Raw genomic sequence first — 22,755 nt, forward strand, 5'->3', positions numbered from 1 at the left:
CTTTTTACTGACTGCCTGCTTGACGGTTTGGAGGTAAAACGTTTTTGGGACGCAGGCGGCAAAAGTCGCTGTCGGCCTACCGCCTGCAAATCGATGCAAATGACAAAGGCATGCCTGAAAATGTTTAATTCCGAATTTCTGTGGCATGTGGCGTGAATAAATGGGTTAAAAACTGAACATGTACCAGAATCATCGTCAATTATTTGGCAATATTATTTTGTATTAAAAACATTTTGGAAAAAAAAAGCTGCGACTTTAGAAATCATGTCATCAGCAAGCAACATAAGCAACACCGCACAAAACAAAATCAGAACAATGACGATCAAGTCCAAATATTTGGCGGGATACCACCCACCGAAATACCAAAATGCTAAACAGCAGCCACCAAAATGAGTTTTCATGTATGCAAATCCCCACAAAACGAAAACGACTACGCCAGTGATAAAGGTTGTAATCGAAAGATTTGACACGCTGACCCCCTGATGAGGCACGTTCCAGCTGTTGGCACCATTTGCACATTATAAACACTTTCGAGACACACAGACAAAAAAAAAATACGACATTCCCTGTAATATGATGCAATTTAGGAATCAGAAATAAGACAAAATGAAACCAAAATTCAAACGCCTCAAAGATGAGTCAAGACATCTGGCGTTTTGCCGCCCGACAATGCCCCCCCTCTGTCAAGGCACGTTACAAATCTTCAACAGCAAGAATGAAAATGGATTTTCATGCACACAAAAAAAAACACGAAACAAAATGGACGACGATGACAGAATCTGAATGAGATCTGACGTGCAACTCGATTCACTTTCCGCACATTAGAACTCAAAGTGAGTTTTCACGCTCACAGGAGACCAAGTTACTAAGACAACAGCGATCACTGGGACGATCAATACTTTTGCACCCCCCCCCCCCCCCCCCCCCCCCCCCCCCCCCCCCCGGACAAGGCGACTTTTTCTCACAGACTAACGCCGACAAAAATGCCACTCGGGGGTTTGGGAACATCGTTCAGACACAAATGTGTTCCCGTAGGGACCCCGGATGAGAAAGGACCTCAAGATGAACCCTCGTCGGGATGTGGATGCACTCCCACGCCCCCCCACCCCCCCCGGACTGAAAGAAGAAAACAATCGGATCGTCAAACGGATCCCAACGGATTCAGAGCCAGCGATGAAAATGGTTTTGCCAGAGAGCAGAGTCAGTGCCACTGATCAGCCCCGCAGATGAGCGGAAAGATCCAAAAGTCATTTGATAATAAGAGCAGGAAATTCCAGGCAGGGATCTGGAGAGCGTTCCATCTGGAGCGCCGGCGCGCCTGCTGCAAAGCCATTTAATCCTAACGGCTTGACAATGGGCAACCGTCCTACGAGCCACCCATGGGCCAGCACACTAACTAACAATACATCTCCATTTCTGTCACGCTTTCACAAAGCGTTTTAAAGAACTACTTGAAACCACATCATTTTTTTTCCCGCACAAATAGGCGCAGGTCGACAGTCCCTGACCAACATTTTGTGTAGATTTAATATGCATGTAAAGGCAGGTAATGATTTTCATTGAGTTTTTAAATCTGATGTTTATCTGTTTGACTCCTCTGTCGAACTAATAGCATCAATAAAACTCAAAATAATTCCTACATATCCAATAAATATGGTGTTTTTCTCTGTAGGTTGCTGGCTTATTTTTAGAATTCACAATAAAAGCAGCTTCTGGCCGCAGAAGTCACGGCCCAATAATATTAGATTCTCACACTGCTATATTGCTTTCTTTTTTTTTTAAGGAGCCATTGTGGCTGTTAGGGTTGTCTCCACGGCAACGCGAGAACCTTCCGGAGGAGTTCTGAAACGGAGCTTCAACATATGACTGATGTCGAGTCACTCATGATCGACACGGGTAGCAAATTTCATGCTGCGAGGTGAAAGTGGCTTCGGAGGATGAAATTTTGAAACATTGGAAGCGTTATAGTTAGTCCTTGACTTTAAAAAAAAAAAACAACACCTTGAAACGGCCGTTTCAAAACAATATGGCAGACTTTCTGGGAGTGTGTTCATGAGACTTTGACGCAGATCTACATGGCTACCAAATGTTGTTCAGGGAAATTGGTTTTGGGGGGTGAATTTTCAAAGCATTTCAGGAGCTTGCATTTGCTTTTGAACTTTATCATATAATATCTGCTTCAAACAAAACTGTCAGACTTCCTGTGTCCTCCCGTGCATGGGTTCTTGAGTTTTTGGGGGGGGTTTTTTGCAGGTCTATCCCTTACAGGCACGTCGATCAAATGCCATGTTGTTGACAGTAACTGGCTTTAGGGGCTGAATTTTGAAAATCATCTGAAGAGGTTGCATTTGTTTTTGAACTCATTTCATGTGTTGTTTTTTAAGACTTTTTTTTGTGGGTCTGCTTTTATGTTGTTAAAGGAAACTGGCTTTGGGGGGGGGGGTGAATATTCTGAACATTCAAGGCACAAACATTGGTCTTTGTACCAGGAGAAATGACAAAAATTCCTGCATCTAAACCAAATGACAGATTTCTGTGTTTTTCAGGCTTGACTTTTTTTGTGGGTCTAATAATGGCAGATACCAACTTTCGTGTGGATAAGGGAAACAAACTAGTTTCGGTGAATTTGAAATACAGAGGTATTTCAAAAATGGCAATTATTGAATATGAAAAAGCCTTCAAAATGGTGATTGGGTAGGGTGGGTGGGTGGGGGGGGCGCGCTATATTTGTGCCTTGCATAAATGACCATGGGCAAAATGTTCTTTCCCACTTATCGTCTCATGCGAACACAAATGCAAATCCAAAGCAAAAGCCAAGCTGGTCACTCTTTCCGACGTAGAGCGGCTCGTTTCCCGTGAACTCTTCAAGCACAAAGAACTGGTTCCATACCCAGCTGCGTCTGTGTCTGTGCAGGCCCCCCGGGGGGTGTGCACCTGAGCGCTGAGACTCATCCTGGTCCCAAGAGCCGCCGCCGCCGCCGCTGCCGCCGCCCCCGTCGGGCCCAGAGCAAACCCCATGTCGGACGGGAAGCAGGAGGCCCAGGAGCGCCAGGAGCCCCAGGGCTCTGCGCACGGCTGAGCTGCACCACGCCATCCTCTGCGCCACCTCCAAAATGCACTCGGGCCAAAAGAGGAGCACCAAAATAAATAAAAAATAAATTGGAAAGGGGGGGGGGGGGGGGAGAAGGGAAAAAAAAAAGCTAAAATGTCAAAAGCCCTCAGGGCTTTTATCCACACAGTCCCGAGCTCGTTTCACCGCAGTGCAGTCAAGCTCGGCATTTTGCTGCGCGCGTCCTGGTTTTTCCCCGATTGGAGACTAAAAACGAGGTAATTCCTTCCACTCGGGCGCCGGGGAGTTGACATTAAAGGTGGCTAACAGGGTCAGCAGGGGCCCAGAAGCTTCTCCACGGCAAGGTCCTATAATTGGCACCTATCGGAGCGCAGAGAAGACACACACACAAAAAAAAAAAAAAGACGTCACTGTCAGCAAAAGTGCCTCCATGACCGTGGCAAGTAATGTGATTACTAGTGCGCTTATAATGTGATGACTGGTGCACCGGTAATGACATGCTCCCACTAATCATATCGAAACTCAAAAGACAGTCAATTGGGTCACCAAGCAAAGTTGAACGGTAAACAACATTTTTTTTTTGTGTGTAACAAGAAATTGGCTTTGAAAGAATTTCCGCGCACGTGAAAATGCATTTGCGGGATGTCGAGCGTATGCCGCGGCGAAAGGTGACACTATCTGAATTCATTTTACAGTCGTTTGCGGGGGGGGCGGGGGGGGGGACAACTTGCCACCACCTTGGCGAAAGAAACAACTCCAGGCAGGCCTAACAGGAGCATGTCCTTGACCCGGCATCACAAAGGATCGTCAAAGGCCACCATGCTAACGAGCGTCCGACGAGGGGAACAACAAAGGCCGGTCAGCGGACTCCCAATTATCTGGCTGCAAACCCAGAAAGGTCATCATTGAGCCACGAGTCTCAGCGGCAGCGCGACACGTACAAGTCGCTCTGGCGGGTCGGATTAAAAATAAATCAAGAGGCGTCAGCGGCGCCTCTGACCTCTAGCTGGACAATCCGCGACACGGCGATCTTTGTCTTGACGCCTCGACAGGTTACCCAGCATGCCTCCACACGGAGGCCGAGGAGCAGGAGGAGATCCTGGCGTCTTGATGCAAAATAATCCGCAGCAGGGTCGAGCGGCCTTCTTGGGAACGCGGCTGGTTACCCACGTATGACTTCCAAGGCGACACATGCGCTTTCTCCGGCATCCTTGCGGCTAATAAATGCCACGTAAAAGGCGGGTGGTCATATGCGAGGAGATGTCGGGCGAGCTGGACTCGCACGCAAAACGCGTGTGTCCTTAAGCACCCCGCTTGCCTTGCCATACTCGTCCACATTGGGGCTTGCCAGGCAACTAAAACTTGGATTCTTACGCCCAACAGATATAAAGCACATTAAATGAAGTAAACGGGAATGAATGACATTATGCGCCAGGCTAATTCAGCGCCGGCTAATGCTAACATTAGCACGCGTCTATTAATAGCAGCAGCAGGGGGGCTTTAACTTAACCAATAAATGAACACGACACATTAAATGGCCATGCCACTCACCTCTCGTGGACACTTTTTGGGGGGCAGGGGGCGGGGCTAAAATTGATTCATGGCAATGTTTTTTTTAATGAGGAGGAATAGCTCGCTGTAGTATTATGAAAACAGAGTGTTAAAACTGTTGTGACACTTTTCTCTTCTCATTCTGATGTGTACCCCTTAACCACCCGGGCGCAGACGAACAGACGGATATCGTGTTAATTGAGACGTCTCAACTCCTCAATACGGCATTGATATCAGTCTAAAGAACACGCACCTGTCTAATTTGTAAAACGCTGGGTCGACATATGTTCGAGCAATGTTTGTGTTCCGATCTCCGTTGCTTGGAGAATAAAAACAAACTCTGCGTAGACGCTAATTGTTAGCCTGCGTTTCTTTGGAGTTTCCCATTGAATGTTAGCATTCAGGGAGCTGACAATTTCCTACAGGTTTCTTCCAACAATTAATTACGTATTTTTTGCAGTTCAATCGAAAAGAACAGCTATTAAATGAGCAGCCAACTTGCGCGTTTATAATTATCCTTTCCCTCCAATTTATTCCCAAATTGTGTTTTAGGGACATTGTAACCTTCGTGTCGACTTCCCCCGAGGAGGCCGGTGAGAGAGTATTGAGGGGGGGACGGGGGGGGGGGGGGGGTGGTCAGCGTCAATGTGATGAGCGCCAATGAAAAGAAAATACAAGATAAAGCGACCAATGAGAAGCCCAACACCCAATCCCCCCCCGCTGGTCTTCCCCGGGTTAGCGTTTGGCTTCCACGCATTGTTCTAATCCCATTTAGCAGTCCCACAACAGGATTACCAGCGCCGCGGGGGCTGGCTGCCCAATCACGCGCTCGCTACCATTTTACTGTTTTCTCCATCATCATATTCGCTTACAAGCTTTTTGTCATCCTCACATGTTGACAGAGACGGTGCTTGCTCAAGGGCCCCCCCCCCCACCCCCCCCGACCCTCCTTCAGCTGAAAACCTCAGCCGGAGCTCAGAAAATGAGCAGATTTGACAACAAAAGCAAAGTCCGGGTGATGTTTTGGAGAGGTCGGATGGAGGACACGAGCCCGAGGTTGGTGCCACAAAGCCGCCCTTTGATTCGCGACGCCCTCTTTTGCCCTGGCTTGGATTGGCCACGCGCCCCTCGGGGGGGAGGGAGCCGAGTGACAGCCAGCAGAACACGGCGGCAAATTCTTTAGACAGCAAGTCAATGAGAATGACAAAAATATTCCTCTCGCTGTTGCTATTCTTGGGACGGTACGAGACATTTCATTAGGCACACCTGCACCAGGTGCAACAAAAAAAAAAAAAGGACAAAACACAATTAGGCTCACTTTTTGGTGATGACTGAAAAATGTACTTTGACTCTCGTTCTAAGGGAGGGTCAAAAACTAAAAAAAAAAAAAAAAAAAGGTCAAGACCGTGTGAAACGACCGCATTTCTCAGTCAGAAGCCGCCAAAGGTGTGCCTAATAAAGTGTCCCGCACATCTTCTCGCTCTCGTCTCCAATCCAACGCAATCATTTTTGAGCGTGTTTGGCTTTCTGCTTCAAATTCGGATTACACTTTCATCACTCATAAACACATCGCTATCTCGTGGTATTAGAATTAGAGAACCGTCAGTTATTCTACGAGATAGTCGTGGACTGTCTGTTCCCTGAAAGCAGATGTGAGCAGTCTATAAGTGTCAATTAGTCGATCAGAAGCTATACCACTGAGAAAGGGGGGAGCTTCCATTATCTTACATAGGGTGGGGGGTCAGGGGGGGTCGCATCCTCTCACCCGGCATGTGCGATAACCGTTGCCGGGATAGGGATGTTGCACATCCATCACTGTTCAGGGCCAAGTGTAACGTAAAACACACACACACACACACTAAAAAGTTACATACGCCCTCATCTTCTGCAGTGACAAGTGACAGCAACATAGAAGAGAGGAGGGGGGAAAAAAATAATAATAAGCGGCGCGGAGGCAGAGCAATTGAGCGCAGAATACTAATGACGCAAAACCAGAAGAAGCTGAAAATGCAGCAAGCGTGCAAAAAGAACAAACAGCCACACTCACCCGCCCGAAAAGGTGCGAGAAGTTCCCGCCAGCGCGGATGACCAAAGTTGACCAAGCGGCACAACAAGACACCGAGGAAAGGAAGGAGGAAAAAAGGGAGAGGGGGAGGTGGAGGAGAAAAGGGGGGGGAGGCAGAGGAGTTGCGCGTGCGTCACGTTGTTGAACAAGTCGTCAATTAGGTCCCGATCGTGTTGATTTGTGTTGCTTGTGCTCACGGAAGCTTGCTGCGCACACTCACTCTGCCCTCCAACTCGGATGCGACTGGTCTCAGCCTCACTCTCGCTCGCTATGCCGCTCTCTCTTCTGCGCAGTGCCGCCTCCTCATCCCTCCTCCTCCTCCTCCTCCTCCTCCTCTTCTGTGCATGGATGACCAGCTGCAGGCTTCCCCTTCTTCTTCTTCTTCTTCTTCTTCTGCCGGTATAGAGATCTCACCAAGCACTAGATGAGAGGTGTCCAAACTGCAGCCCAGGGGGGGTGTTGGCAGCCCACCGTCTGTTTTTTTTGACAGGTTCACAAAAGTTGAGAGGGGAGGGGGGGGGGGGGGGCATCAAGCAAAGTCTGAAAAGTTTGTGTGTCAAACAGTAAAAAAAGGGACGTGTCGCGGCATCTACACTGGCCACGGATGCACAAAAAAAAAAAAACTGACAACCACGACAACTGCTTTAAAAAAAATAATAGGCGGCCCGGTAGTCCAGTGGTTAGCACGTCGGCTTCACAGTGCAGAGGTACCGGGTTCGATTCCAGCTCCGGCCTCCCTGTGTGGAGTTTGCGTGTTCTCCCCGGGCCTGCGTGGGTTTTCTCCGGGTGTTCCGGTTTCCTCCCACATTCCAAAAACATGCATGGCAGGCTGATTGGACGCTCTAAATTGTCCCTAGGTGTGAGTGTGGGCGTGGATGGTTGTTTGTCTCTGTGTGCCCTGCGATTGGCTGGCAACTGATTCAGGGTGTCCCCCGCCTACTGCCCGGAGACAGCTGGGATAGGCTCCAGCACCCCCCGCGACCCTAGTGGGGATCAAGCGGCTCGGAAAATGGATGGATGGATGGTTTGATCCACTTTCTGCGACATCTCAAAATCCAAATGATTAAAAAAAAATGATCATCCGCATGAGTACAGCTGAAGGATCTGTTCTTAGGGAGTACGGAGCTGCGTCACCCCAACACCCTGAAAAGTCCCGATTACCTTTAATACACGTAGCGCTCTTTCAAAAATAACGATCTTATACAAACGACTTGATTGACGGACTATCTTTATTGAATCCATTCGAGTCCAAGAATTTCCGAGTGGCCTTCTGCATGCGCACCTTGGAAGAAAAATGTTTGCACACCCTCTGACACAAATCATGGAGGTGCGAGGCAGAGAGAAGAGGTGCGGGAGATGATCATAAAAAGGGGAGAAGGATGGTGAGAAGGAGGTTTCACACCCGCACAAATCATGGAGACAGATTGAAAGGGAGGATAGGGGCAGACAAGGCGTAGAAGAGGAGAGGAACATAAAAAAGGGGGAGGAGGAGGAGCAGGAAAGGATGATTGATACGAGGAGGAAGGAGATAAGAGTAGAGGAGGGGGGTTACAAAATGAGAAGATTAAGAGGAGGGAATGAAGATATATGGAAGGGGTAGAGGAGCTGAAGGAGACGGGAGGAGGAAACAAAGACGGATGGAAGACGGGAAGAGATTGAAGAGGAGGATAAGCAAGGGAAAAAGATTGAGGATGAGGGGAATGATGGAATGAAGTGAGAGGACAAAGGAGGAGGTGAAGGAAATGAGAGGAGATCCTCCGAAAGGAGGAGGAGAACTTTGAAGGCTGCCAAGTTGTCATGGGCAGATGGCTTGTGAAGGCAACGCTCAAACTTTGAAGAACATTGCGGACACCTTCGTACGCTCTCCTTCCTCACACTTACGAGTCGTCGCATTTGGATTGCTTTGAATATTTTTTTTTCCTCCAATTTCCAAATACATTAACGTCAGGAGTTAGAATTGCTCGGATTCTTTGTCGGGCTTTCGTCACATGTTGCCGGGGCGGAATAAACTGCATCACATCGCAGGGAGGAGAACTGGCATCAAAATATGGAGTGGGTGTCGTGCGTTCTTCATCAGAAAAATAAAGATTAAAAAAAAAAAAATCGGCTGTTCTTACCCTATTTCTTGCTACGATTCTTTGGACGTTGTGCTGCTCCTTTTTGGTGTTTGCATACCTTGGCCACCTGGGGGACGGACATACAGCTGTACGATGCATGGAGTCAGTCACAAAGTAAAAAGCAGTAATTGCCGCTCTTTGCAGAGGATAAAGAATTTCTGTCTACATGTGTTGACGTACCAACACAGATCAAATAGCCGTTGCTCAAAGGGTGCTAACGCCGCAACACTCAGGCTACTCGTCAATGGCATTTTGCATTGTGTGTTAGCATTTAGCTAAATGGACTTTATAATCTCTCCTACTTGTGTGCATGCTGTTTAGCGCTAGCACATTAGTTAATGGAGTTTCCCATTGTTTGTTCGCATGAGCAATCATTTAGTCGACTCAAAGCTGGATGAGGGGTTTTGGCTCGTATCTTAGAAGCCTAAAAAGTTCATCGGGTCACTCGCGTCTCAAGGCGCCACAGCAATTGCCTCCATGTGAAACAAGATAGAAGCAAATCACGACTTTTGTCTAAAACGAAGCTCTTCAATTCACTCCAACATGGGGTTGGCAGCAAGCTAATAATGAATTTGCAAATGCGGCACCAAGGATATGCAGGGATTGATTTGCTTTTTGGTTTTTCACACAACCGACGCCATCTGGTGGACCGCTGCCAAATCAGTCCTGCTCAAAAGCCACGCGTTGTGTTTGACAATGTTCAATAAAGCATCTCCCTCTCCACGAGAGCATGAGCGTGTTTTCAACATTTTTGCCTCCCTACTTCCCTAATTGAATTTTCAAATGTCACCGTGGAATCGCGTTCCCAAAACTCGCCGGGTATGCGCAGCTCCAAACGAGCGGAACGCCCCACAAAACCCCGTCGCATCTCCAGACACACAGCAGCTGATTAGCGGCAGATGCATTGCTCTAATAAATGAGTGGGAAATCCTTGAAATAGCACATACGGGGGGGTGCGCCAAGGGGGGGGGAGACCGGCCATCGACAGCATATACAAATGTCTTCGGGAAGTGTAGAAGCAGGCGACACCCTGGATTGGATGAAAACAAATAAACCATTCAGTGCATGCGGATGGAAAGTTTTGACCTCAAACAAAGTACGCAAAAGTGTCCGAATGTATCACCTGCGCTTGCATTTTTTTTCCCCTTCCAAATTAAAACGACTTCTTTTTCCGTTTGACTTCACACACACGCACACACACGCACGCACTTAGTCGCAGGTATTAGTCACCCACCGCTTGCTTCCCTTCTCGCGGGCTGATTTGCATTTTGCAGCAACGGTCCCATTGTCTGCCAGGAGAATGGCGAGCGCTGACCCAAACTAACAGAAAGAGCAGCCCCTGTCTGTCAGCGGGGGAAGAGCAGTTGGCGTCGCCCAAGACTCGCTTTGCGGAGCGGTGCGGTGTCATGTTTGGGGGGGGGGTTGCGCGAGGGAAAAACGCCAAGTCAAAGGCTGTGTGCAGATAGAGGAGGGGGGGGGGTATTTAATTGGACAGTGACATTAGGAGCTCATCAACACCTCCCCATCAAGATGCCCCCCCCCCCATGGGTCCACCTCCCCGTTTTCCTGGCTGGCCATTTATCATCCGGCTTCTCCGCACCATTTGCATCCCCCCCCCCATCCTCCCTCCCCGTCTTACGTATCGTGACTGTGACCTCCGCTCGCCTGGCCAACGGTTATCTGCTCCCCAGCGACACGCTGCTTGATGGGGCTTTTTGTTCTCGGCTTAACAAGAGAAACGGGGCGCAAGGTTGGCGCGCGGGGATACAGTGATTAAAATATAACCCCCCCCAAGGACGAAAAGGTCGGCGGTTGAGGTAGCCGCTCTCGCTCCGTCACGACTGTGCGCCGCAAATAACCAAAATGTGCTCAGCTGGTGGCAATTAGTGGCAGTTATGAAGTTCGGGGGGGTTGGAATCGGGGAGTTTGCATGCATTTCTCCAAGTACTCAGCCCCCCTCCCGCTTTCCCAAAACATGCCTTGGTGCTAAAAGGCCATAAATATAAAATTATCGAATGAAAAACGCGAGCAGGGTCGTAACTAAGCTTGTTTTATTGTGCCACATGCTCACATATTCTTACGACAGCCAGCAAAATATCGCATTGCGCAACATTCGTCACCTTGAAACCTCGTCTGCCGGCACCGTCGTAAAACGACGTGACTCTAAAACCTTCCGAAATAGAATCCTCCGCGGCGGCAAAGGCAACCGACGGACTTTCAAAGACCATTTCGAGAGCACGTGGTCAAGCGCAGCCGACATTCCCCGGTTGCATTTTGCTCAATTCGACAAACCAACAAACACGCAAGCTGATCGGTATGTACCGCCGGATCAATAACCCGCGAGCGGACAGATGACGGTATCCTTCCAGGAGCCGCCATTCACCAATTTGGCTACTCAGTAACACGCTGACCGACTCCCAAAGGATTATCGATCCCCTCTGTGAGACTTTATAAAAGGAAACACTTAAGGAGCTGTCATAACAGATGACAGCTTTTTAAAGCCTTGGTCAGGAACGGCGAGCAGTGAGGATGACAGCCGCACCCCCCCCCCACTCCCCCAATTCATTTCAAGTTTATGTAAATAGAATTTGCCCCTCCGCTCGTTCCGTTTCTGAAACACCGGAGGAGTAATGACTCAGAGCGTGTGACCTTTTCCCGCGACTCTCAACGGCGGGTGGCTGATTTATCATCAAACCGGATTCCGTTTAGCGGCGGATCAAATGCATCTTCGCTCTCTGTAATTGTGCGAAGACGTCTCCCCGCCGAGGAGCGGAGTTGTAATTGTATTTTAATTCCTTCTGCGCGCCGCTGTGTTTTCTTTTAATCATCGGGAGCTGCTGTGCGGTCGCGGGGGGGGGGGGGGGGGGGGGGGGCTTGATGCTCGAGTTCCCCTTTGACCGCACTCGCCAGACTTCCACGCCACCATCAAACCACCCCAGGCTCGTCTTTTTTTTGCATCAAAACGCCCGTTGAGGACTCGCCATACTCAAGGTATTGAGCCATTTTGTTTCCTGCAGCCCAAGGGGGGTCACGGGGATCAAGTGGACTGAAGCGCCACCTAATCACAGGGGAGCGGCCGCATCAATCGCGGCGTCCTTATCGAGATTGGTCATCGGGGCGCAGGTGGAGCCCCCAGAGGAGGTGGAGGGGAGGGGCTTTGCCGTCCTTTGCCGACTCAAAGCAAAAAAAAAAAAAACATGCAGGTTGCATTCATAGAGCGGCTACCCCCGCCGCTCCCTTTCGAGGACGACGCGGATTTCCTTTGACTTGCATTTTACAACTTCCACTGGATGATTTACTCAAGCGGGTTTTTTATCAACTCCACTTCCCTCAGACAAAACGAGAGTGGGCAGTTCCCTACATTGGCACTTTCTATACATAAACAAACCGCTAATCCGCATTGATTTGCAGCGGTCGGAAAGTGTATTCAGCAAAAATGTTGGCCGCCAAGAATACATTTTAGGAATAATCCTGGAAGAAGTAAATAATCTGGATGACTATGAGGAGAAAAAAAACAAAACAAAATCTTTAAAAAAAAAAGCGGCCCTCGAGGACCGAATGCGGACACTCCTGGCTGACTGCTCGTCTTTTCCAGCAGTCTCTCTGTTGCCTCTCGCAGGTTAATCCAGGTATTGCACCGGATTTCGGATTTGAAGGAGGCTTTTACGTATTGGCGAGTGGATGATAAATCTGCCCGCACATGAACTCCAAGCATCCGTCACATCTATACGTCAAGCTACATTTCCGCTCAAACGGTAAACAAGCTTGGAGGTCATCCTCAGTTGATGCCCCCCCCCCTCCTCCCTGCACGCGTCACAGTGTCTTCTGAAAGGAGAAAGTGCAGACAGACTTGTTCATTCATCTACGGATTTTGTCGACTGAGGCGGCATCCTGATCCGAATCCTAATGACGCGCCGGCCCGGCTTGCATTCAGCCGCCTGTGCGTCGGGCTTGGATCTGCCCCCACCTCCTCCACAAAAGATACTCTGAAAGTTTCTTCTTCTCAAGACTCTTTTTGCTATTCTGCATTCCACAGTACATACCTGTTATAGATGAGAAAAGGCTTTTTGTATTCATTTAACTGCTTTGAATAACCCTGCGCAAAATGGAGACATGGCATTTCTGCATATTCAGGGTAAATGCCGACATTGCTAATTGTGTGGCACGTGGAATCAAATTAACATGTGAGTCGCGTTTTGTACCATGTCCTGAGAATTTCAGAAGGGAAGGCCCTGCAGGGTTCTATGACTGGCTCGAACTGATATTGGATTGCGTTTTTTTTTCCTTCTTCTTCTTCTTCTTCAGAATATGACCCACACCTTAAATATTAAATAAGGTATCAAACGTACAAGAACCATCGGGGGCCAAGCGTGCGCTTTGGCGCAAATCCACTCAACATTCCCATCGCCCAAAACTCTTGAGTGCACTTGCTGAAGTCGCACATCTGGAACTTCCAAGGCCCATTTACACATCAGAAGTCAGTGGAGATTAAAGCGAGATTAACTCGTAGGCGCGGACAGAAGCGCTGCTTCCCTATGAAGTGAGATCAGGCTGGAAGTAGAAGGACTTAGATGATAGCCCAGTCCACATAACAAGATTTGCGTTCGAGAGCACACCCTTTTGTGTTCATTCGTCCCATGCCTAACCCCGAACCCTCATCTTTACAAAAACACGTTTGTTCATTACCGAGACTTGAAATTGGTATGATGAAGAGTAATCCTTTTTTGAATAAAAACGACATATAAAGTCATTGATGAGTCGTCAATGTTTGCACATACCGCGCGTTACTAATGTTTTTTGCAAAGACCCACATAGTAACCCCAAAACCATTCAAACTCGAAGCCTCGTTTTGCAATTTGAATCGACTTCCCTGTGAGATGTTTGTGCCCCACCTACGGCTCCCAATTGAGATCCCGATTGACGGAGTACGTGCGGTAGAACGCGGTCGACCTGACTTGTGATTGCAGCCTGGCGACGCCAACAAGCGCCCTTGAGAAGGCTGTCCGAATGCATCAAGCCTATTTAGGCAAAACTACTTGCTTTTAGGGGGGGCGGAGGGGTCTGACACAAACGTAATGAGGCCAACCTATCGCCTCGGGGAACAGTTGGAAAACTTTCTGATTGTTTGGGAGACTTCAGTCCTTGAACCAGAATTACTTTGAGTCAACTTGTGTGAAGTCTGATGCGACTGAAGCTGACTGCGACGCAGCCATCGCGGTCCGCAGGGGGCGAGCGCTTATGGGCATTCCCGTAAAGAAGCCCTCACGTTTCGACGCACAATCAGTTTAAAAGCCTTTTTCATGCTTGCGTGTCTCCCGCCGTCGGCATTCAGGTGTCGTCTATTCATTTGTTGTAACTGCGGCGCGGCGCTTTTCAATTAGGCTTCCCACAATCACACACACACACCCCATCCACGTCCCCACAACGAAAAGGTGGCAAATGTTCCCCAGCTTTGGACGGCGAGCATTGACGGCATATAACCCAGATGCTGTTCTTTCCCCTTTCAGGAAAAATAATGTCACCTTGCGCTAGAGCACAATGAGGAAAGGGAAGCAGGCAACAAACAGAGCGCGCAAACAAACCCAAAATGAGAACAGGATGAGCCGCGGTGACGAGCGGGACGGGGCGGCATGGTAACAAGGAAAAGGCAAAGACCTCGGCTTTGTCATGACATGCCGTCTCCCCCTTTTGTGTCAAAGATCCGGCAGTTGGGGGCTGAAAACTGCCGCCTGTTGCATTCACTCCTGCCCGGCAAAAGCGCTCGCTATTGCCTGGGTTGGCAAAAAGGAGCTTGTTATCGCCAACCTCCTACTGTCTCTGCCATCTCTTCATGCGCTCACCACGTTCCTCTCTCAACAAGATCCGCATTCTTCCGGCAACGAGCATCGCGCCGCGTTTCGCGTTGGCTTCGGCGTAACGAGAAAAAAAAACACACACACAAACAGCTGTCCTTTCGGCTTCCCGCGGCGAGACACAGGTGAGCGCGAACGGCGCGACCGGGGGGGGGGGGGGGGCGCAGGTGTCGCTGGCAGGCCTTCTGATGCTCGCATTTAAATGCAAAGTGTGTCAAGTGGGTGGCAGCCTGAGCCTTCCTGCCAGCTAAGCCTTCAGGTGAAGGTGCCAGGTGAAGCCCCCCCCCCCCCCCCCCCCCCCGTACCCCCTCTGCCCACAGAGTTAGCATTTGTCCTAATACTTAACCTGGTACAAGTTTGGCTTCATCCCACTAACAATGTTAGTTTGGACTCTTTGAGTGATGTTTTATACGGTATTCTGGACTAAGTCTGAAAAGACGTTTAAAAACGTCTTTGGGAGTGAATGAGCTTAAGATTTTTTTTTTTTTTTTACTTCAACACAACTGCAGAAACAGGTTGCGTTGAAGCTGAATGTTGACGAGACACAGTAAAATAAAACGTTCGCCCAGGTCGTGTTTAAAATTGTTCTTTGGGGTTTTCCAGCCTTATCTGAAAGGAGAAGTCTGGCAAATATGACGACGGGTCTGTGCTTTGATGCCTTGCTCAAGGACATGAAAACCGGTAAGGTGTGAGTGACCCCGTGAGCCGCACGCCATGCGGCTTGATTTCAATGTTTCTCATTAACGTCGGGGAGCCGGTTGAATTTAATCCCGTTCTCATGAGCCAAACACGCCTGCTGAGTCAGTCGTCGGAGGACAAAGAGAAGAAAAAGATCTTACCAACTTCTTTTTTTTTTTCTGGTTTGCTGTTGTTTTTTTTTTCCACCCTGCCGCAAGTGCTTCTCCTGCAGACAAAGTGAAAATAAAGTCAGACATCGGTTGTAAGATAAAAAGTGAACGACAGACTTTTCAGGTTGCGGGAGATGCCGTTGAAGGGAAGAAAAAGGGAGGACGAGGATAAGGACAAGTAGCGTTTTTCTGATGCAAATTCAGGGCTAAGTTATGAGAGGGAGACGATGACTGAAAATATCCTCCGCGTTGCTGCGAGGCTGTAGAATATAGAAATGGTGTGCTGCGAGTGCCATAAACGCAAGGTTTGAGATGAGACCAACTTCAAAAAAGTGTCTTGATGAATGCTGATCAGATACACTGTCAGCTCGCATTGTCTGCAGTTACAATAGCAAATCAACATTAATCAATGGCGACGACCGTACATTCGTCTTTGAATTCACATCAAAGCTTTTTTTTTTTGTCACTTCCCCTTTCTGGCTTTTTTTTTTCTTTCCCGCTGCGACTGATCGTGTGAAATGAGGAAAAAGTTCTTCTCTAGTGCGGCGGAACGAGCTCAAAGCTCAGCCCCGCAGTGGCAACAACTTGATGGAGCCGATGGCCGCAGAGTGTCGACTCTTTCCAGAGAGACCCCCCTTGGGTGTTCCATGGCTGAACAGCGTGAATAACCCCCCACCCACACCCCAGCCGCCCCCGCCTCCGCACTCACCACTCTTCATGGTCCCTGGCAGCTGCCAAGCATGAGGACCATTCTCTGAATAGAAGCTCGCTGACAGGACCTGATGCGCTCGCCCATGTCCGTCACAGCTTTCATTTCCTGCGCCGGGCCATTGATTCCCTGGCTGGGTGAACATTAGTGACGCGCGCTTTTAATCTGTTGTCAAGCGCCATGACCCCCCCTCCTCCCCCCGGGTTGCGCGTCTCCTGAGGACGAGAAGCAAAGTTGCTGCTGGAGAGCGAAGGGAAACACGTCACTTTCTGAAGGAAACTTTAAGGGTGGTGACACCTCTGGAGCTGGAGGTTGTTTTGCCTTCACATAGACATGATCCCGGGGGGAGGCGGCTCAGAAGAGCGTCAAAGTGGGCAAATGGCTGCAGGTTGATTCACTCGGAGGTCGGGCGGATAAGAGATCATGCTGGATTTCTTTGTAGAACCGCCAATTTGTGCATAATGGAGCAGCAGAGGGCCAAAGCAGGATTCCCTAAGGCAAAAAAAAATATATAAGACTTCACACAAATTGAAGCAAATCTGCTTGTGGGGTACTTTAAAAATGCCCAAACTTGGCTTTTACCGCAACATTATCTCGGAGTCCACTGACTAAGTATATTGGGGAACATTTGTATCAAGTATCCCTCAATGGACAGAAACAGATTTGAATTCCAATCTTTCTCTAGTACCGTATTGGCCCGAATATAAGACGGTGTGTGTTGCATTGAAATAAGACTGAAACGGTTGGGGTCGTCTTATATTTGGGGTCTAGACGTTACACCCATTCACAACGCTAGATGGCGCCAGATATCATTGAAGCGAATGTTGAACTTGACTCCCCAGGCCAAAGCGAACCCCGGTCACGAAGAATAAAAATAAAAATAGCGGTAGCACAAAGAAAAGAGAAGAAAATACAATCTGGAGAAATGTGGGTCGGAGATCGGCCAGGTTAACCGGCAGCTGAGAAGTTATGATGCAATTGACATTTCAAAATCCAGAAGCCGTTCATTCACGAATGTGATTGCACTTTAGTTTACATATTCAAATTTTCAGATAGTAAGATATGAATGAGGCAAAATAACATGCTTTTTCTCTCAAATATATTGTTAGAATCATTTGTTTCAGATGTACTGTAATTATTTTCTGTATACAATTTTTTATTGGTGTTCAAAAAGTCTTTTTTTCCAAACTTGAGTCTTGAAAAAGAGGGGGATCGTCTTATAATCAGGGCCGTCTTATATTCGGGCCAATACGGTATTTTCATAGCAGGGTAACGTGAAAAGCCTGCTCATGTCACAAGCGAAATCACTCCAAGGGGCTCTCAGCGTACAAGCACAGACTTGACAAGAGAGGTCATTCTGTATTTAAAAAAACAAAACAAAAACAAATTACAAAACTGAGCTCAGTGTCATCTGCTGGGCATATTAAATTCAAGAGCAACGACATTTTGAGCAGCCCCGGCTCGAAGAAAACGGTCATCACCCTTCTCCAACGATGTCAGGGCTGCTTGACATATTGTTTGATGAGTGCGAGGGGTGGAAGGGGGGGGCCGCCGCTGTAGACACAAGCCAGTGTAGTAGCGAGCGACATTAAAATAAATAAATAAGAGGGTCTCTCTGAGAAAGGGAAAATTAATGTGTGCCATCCATTTGTGCCTTGATGCAAAAAAAGTGACATATTTCAGGTTGACACATTTTAATTAGGCCATCAATAGCCCAGCAACGGTGGCTAATAGGGCGAAAGACGCGGGCGGGACAAGTTGCTGTCGCTTTAACTCGTCTGCACGGACATTTAAATGGCCCTTTAAAGCGCCGTGTCCAGACTGCCGGTATTTACTTTTCTACCCCCACGTCCCCTCCCGCCCCCCCCCACAAGCTTATATTGGACAAATATACGTGGCCAAAGCTCTTATATGAAGTGAAATCGAGAGCTTGACAAACACAATAGAGGACGTGATGGAATGTTTCACGATTGTGGGGGCATCTGCCAGTGACAGTTTGAAGGGGGAAACTGTCTGGTGGGGGTGGTATTGATAGCGGGGGCCTGTAGGGAGAGCTAGTGAGGGTGATAGTGGGCAACGGCAGCCGGTCATGGCCTGTAGGTGGGTGTCGTGAGATTATTATTGGAATTGATCACTGCATGGTGGATGTTGGCTGCTTGTAATGAGCTGCCCAGAAAATTCGGATTAACACCCTTCCGGATATTAAAAAGAACGTGCATTCCAATTTTTAATTTTTTTTATTTTTTAATGGTTAGGACGTTACTCATCATGTTATACTGTATTTAATTAATCAAGCTGTAAAGTAGTGACTCAGAAGATGGACGCAGTTCATTTAGGCTAGTTTGTTGGGCAAGGGGCAGTCAATCAGGCATGTTGTGTCGCTGGTGACCTCATGCTAATGCTAATGCTAATTCATTTTTTTTATATACCTGTGTATATATTTTTTAAAGGCCAAACTAAGGTTGGTGCTGGAAAATTCTGAACTATGAAATCTTTTTTTCTAAATATGGAAAAAGTGAAGTCCAACATGCAGCTAAAAATCGTGTCAATACCCGGTGGTATGTAATCACTCGTGTTCTGTCAACAGATACTGCACGTCTCGCTTATTCACCCACCGGTGTGTATGAAATAATAAAGTTAAGTATTGTCGTAAAATACAACAGTAGCGCATATTAGGAGTGAACAATTTCAGGGAGGGATGAAATTGCGGCACTCTCTCGTTCATCATGAGTATGCCGCACGCGCGTCTTCGTTTCGGCTGTTTGCTTTTTCGTTGATTTGGATGCTTCGTTGGTTCTTTGCTTCTTCTTCGTGTTTGGAGGCGGCTGCGCGCTGCGTATAATGCCGCGGTGGGGGTTTGCTTTCTGATTTTTATTTTATTTTTTTTTATTTAACACTTTCTATGGATTTCAATCACGTGTCCAGCGAGATCCATATTGATATTGACCTATCGCCCGGCCCTAATCTGGCTGCATTCGGCACAGGGAAGGAGAAGCAAGCATGCCAAGATGCAAAGAAAGGCAATTAAAGCCAAGAATAGAAGCCACATATAGTTACTCTGGTTTCAAAGTGGGAGGAAAAATGTCCTATCCACTGGACTTTTGCTGAAATTAGATTATGCTGGTACGATTACTTGTACTTTCTAGTGCGAATTGTTTCTTTTGTTGAAAAAAAAAAAAAACACGTCACAAAAGCAGATCTGGGGTCTGAAGCAGCAGCCTCCGCTCCTTACAAGCCAGTCTTTAAACCCTCTTCCCTTCCTCTCGGCAAAATAAATAAGATAACGGAGAGCGATGAGCACGTCCATCATTCAAAGTGGAAAAGGGTAATTTAGCCCCGGCCCTCCTGACAGCTTTACAACTTTGCACGCTATTCTATTTTAATTGGCAATCATGAATTAACTGAATGAGAGCGGCGCTCGGCGCCGACGCCCGCTTTTAATTGGCTCGACTTGATGAGTTTCTGAGATAAAAGCAGACAATATATTCTCATGATGGGCAACTCGTTTGTTGCCATGTAATTAGTCAGCAGACAAATCAAGCCGGCGACTTGCACCTCCTCGCTCCGTCAGTCGAGATGTCACATGGGATTTAAGGAGCACCTGCAAAGTGTTTTATGCCGACGCGACACGGCTTGCTGTTCGTTTGTTTCTGGCAATTATTGATCATTCGGAACATGGTCACCTGTTTTGGTTGTTTTTGGTTTTTAAAAAAAATGAAATAACGAGAAATAACTGGAATGTGAAAGAATGGCTCTGTGTTGTTATGTTGCATGTGGACTCCTTCCAGTTTACAAGGAATTCTCGAGGGAAAGAAACAAGCCAGGGTTTTTGTTTTGTTTTTTTGAATGCTTATGTTGGACGACACAAAGAAAGGAATTGCTCATTTTAACAATCCGTGTTTTATTTATTTTTTTTTTTTGCAGTATCCCGGCACAGGCTGTCATTTGCAATGAAATCTCGACATTCTGGTGTCAGATGAGCAGCCCAATTGTCAGAATGATTAATTGCAGAAACCGGTCACAGATTGAAAAGAAAAGAAAAGAAAAGAAAAAGACAAAGGACTCGAGAATGGCTAGGGACCAAACATTGTACTACTCTGTAGTGGCTTTCTTTGAGCCCCTGAACTGGATTCTGTCAAACATCTGCGGGAGAAGGTGAAACATGGAGTCTGGGGTAGTTTTCCCTTACGAGAAATTGACTGCAGTAACGTCTTCAAAAATTTTTTTTTGATTATTTTGTAGATTATTTTGTATTTACATATATACAGTATATATATTTTTGGGGGTTTATTTTGTATTCAGTGTGTTTGGAGATTCTAGGAACATCTTCTGTCACAGCAAGATAAAAGCAATACCTAATTTCATTATTTTAGGACTGGAGCCATTTTGCCGCATGCGACGAAAGGAATCTTGAAACTATGTTCGATTTTTTTTCTTTTTTTTTTTTTTTCAAAGCAACACTTGATTTCATCGGTTATGTTCTGGGGCTGCTTTGCTTCACCCAGCACATGGTATCGTGAATAATTGAAATCCATCTATTATCCGAGCCATGCACGTGCTGGAGCCCATCCCGGCTGACTTCATGCAGTAGGCGGGGTACACCCTTAACTGGTTGCCGGTCAATCGCAAGGCATACATAGACAAACAACCATTCAACCTCACGGTCACGCCAAGGGACAATTTAGAGTGTTCTGTTCATCCAACCAGCGGCCCGGTAGTCCAGGGGTTAGCGCGTCGGCTTCACAGCGCAGCGGTACCGGGTTCGATTCCAGCTCTGGCCTCCCTGTGTGGAGTTTGCATGTTCTCCACGGGCCTGCGTGGGTTTTCTCCGGGTGCTCCGGTTTCCTCCCACATTCCAAAAACATGCGTGGCAGGCTGATTGAACACTCTAAATTGTCCCTAGTTGTGAGTGTGAGCGTGGTTGGTTGTTCGTCTCTGTGTGCCCTGTGATTGGCTGGCAACCGATTCAGGGTGTCCCCCGCCTACTGCCCGAAGACGGCTGGCATTGGCTCCAGCACCCCCCGCGACCCTAGTGAGGATCAAGCGGTTCGGAAAATGGATGGATGGATGTTCATCCAACCATGCATGTTTTTTGGAATTCCCAAGGAAACTGGAATACCCGCAGAAAACCCATGCAGGCATGGGAAGAACATGCAAAATTCACACAGGAAGGCCGGAGCACAGAAGCAAACCCTGGACCTCTGTATTGTGTGACGGAAGTGCTAACAAGTTGACCACTGTGCTGCCCACACCGTATATACAGTATACATACTGTATATACGGTATATATATATACACACACAGTTCTATTACTCGTACATTAAGGTATGAAGCCTTTTCATTGACTATTGTGTAAAAGGATAGCAACCATTTTGTCCTCACGTGTAGAACGTTAAGGGTCGTTTTATTACCCCTTATACTTAATGATTAAAGACAATCCCTAAGGCGCCTCAGACTCACCCTCCACTTTTTACATATAAGGTCAAATGTTCAAAGCTTTCCACCGCTCTGCCTCCCTTTTAAAAACAGTGAAGAAAAAAAAAAGTGTGGGGGAATTAAACATTAATGGGCTGATGAATAAATATTTTGTGTCTCCAGAACTCAGCACTTTCTCGCCGTGGCTGCAGCTCGCTTAATTAACTCTTCCTGCAGCCTTTTGTAAATGAACGCATCCCTTCAGTGTCCTCCTACATTGTCCTCCCCCCCAGCCCCAATCGACCCACCTCGCTTTCATTCGCCGGTAAAAAAATTAGGAATTTTTTGTTGTTGTGAACACACGGGCATGCCACACGCACGCACGCACGCACAGAGGGACACATTATTACGATTCAACCTTAAGAGGCTGCATTTTAACTTACAGCGCAGATTTTATCTCCCATTTGCTTCGGGCAATAACACTCTCGTTCCTGGCGCATGTTTTTGTATTCATCAAATAGCTCCAAGCGCAAGATTTGAGAGGGAAATTGCACATCTTGACTAGGAGGGGAGGGGCGGGGAGGGAGGGGTAGCGTTAAGGTACAAAATGTCATCACAGCGCTCCCAGTGCCAAAGGAGTTGATAAGATCATTTCTCTCCGTTATTGAATGTTCTACACTTCCATTCTTCCGAGGCGGGCCTCATCTGTTGGGAAGTCATTGCATTTTAAAAAGGCTCTAATTCCAAGTCCAATTGATGGTGGTGGTGGGAGGGAGGGGGGGGGTTGCAGCTGGTAACTGGTGAGAAGAATTTCAGGAAGCCTGCAAAAAACATTTCGACACAGTGCAGGGACGGCATCTTCCGTCATGACCTGGAGTGGAAGAATTCAGCCACGGATCGCTGTATCGCTTTACAGTCGTACCACCCCAACTACATCAAACTCAAGCCATTCGTTTCTCCCTTGATCGGACATTGAGATGAATTGGATCGGGATGGACTGGAAGGCGTGAATTTGAATGACAGCATTAAAACTGAGTTCTAAAATGATGCCTTTCGTCACACTTTTCCCACTTTTTTTTTTCAGACGCCGTGCGACTGTTCCCTCGCTCCCTAAAAAGGTCATCAAAA

The 22,755-nt window shown here is 47.6% G+C and overlaps 1 long non-coding RNA gene across 1 annotated transcript; it reads right to left on the reverse strand.

The window, feature by feature from the left end:
* Positions 1-1,214: 1,214 nt before the first annotated feature.
* LOC127593143 (uncharacterized) lies at positions 1,215-21,726 on the reverse strand. Its single transcript, XR_007960335.1, has 3 exons — positions 21,717-21,726; positions 6,669-6,901; positions 1,215-3,430 (listed from the first exon to the last, which is right to left on the reverse strand). It is a non-coding gene; the product is annotated as an uncharacterized LOC127593143 (long non-coding RNA).
* Positions 21,727-22,755: the final 1,029 nt, after the last annotated feature.

This window comes from Hippocampus zosterae, chromosome 20 (assembly GCF_025434085.1).
Source record: "Hippocampus zosterae strain Florida chromosome 20, ASM2543408v3, whole genome shotgun sequence".
Taxonomy (NCBI): domain Eukaryota; kingdom Metazoa; phylum Chordata; class Actinopteri; order Syngnathiformes; family Syngnathidae; genus Hippocampus; species Hippocampus zosterae.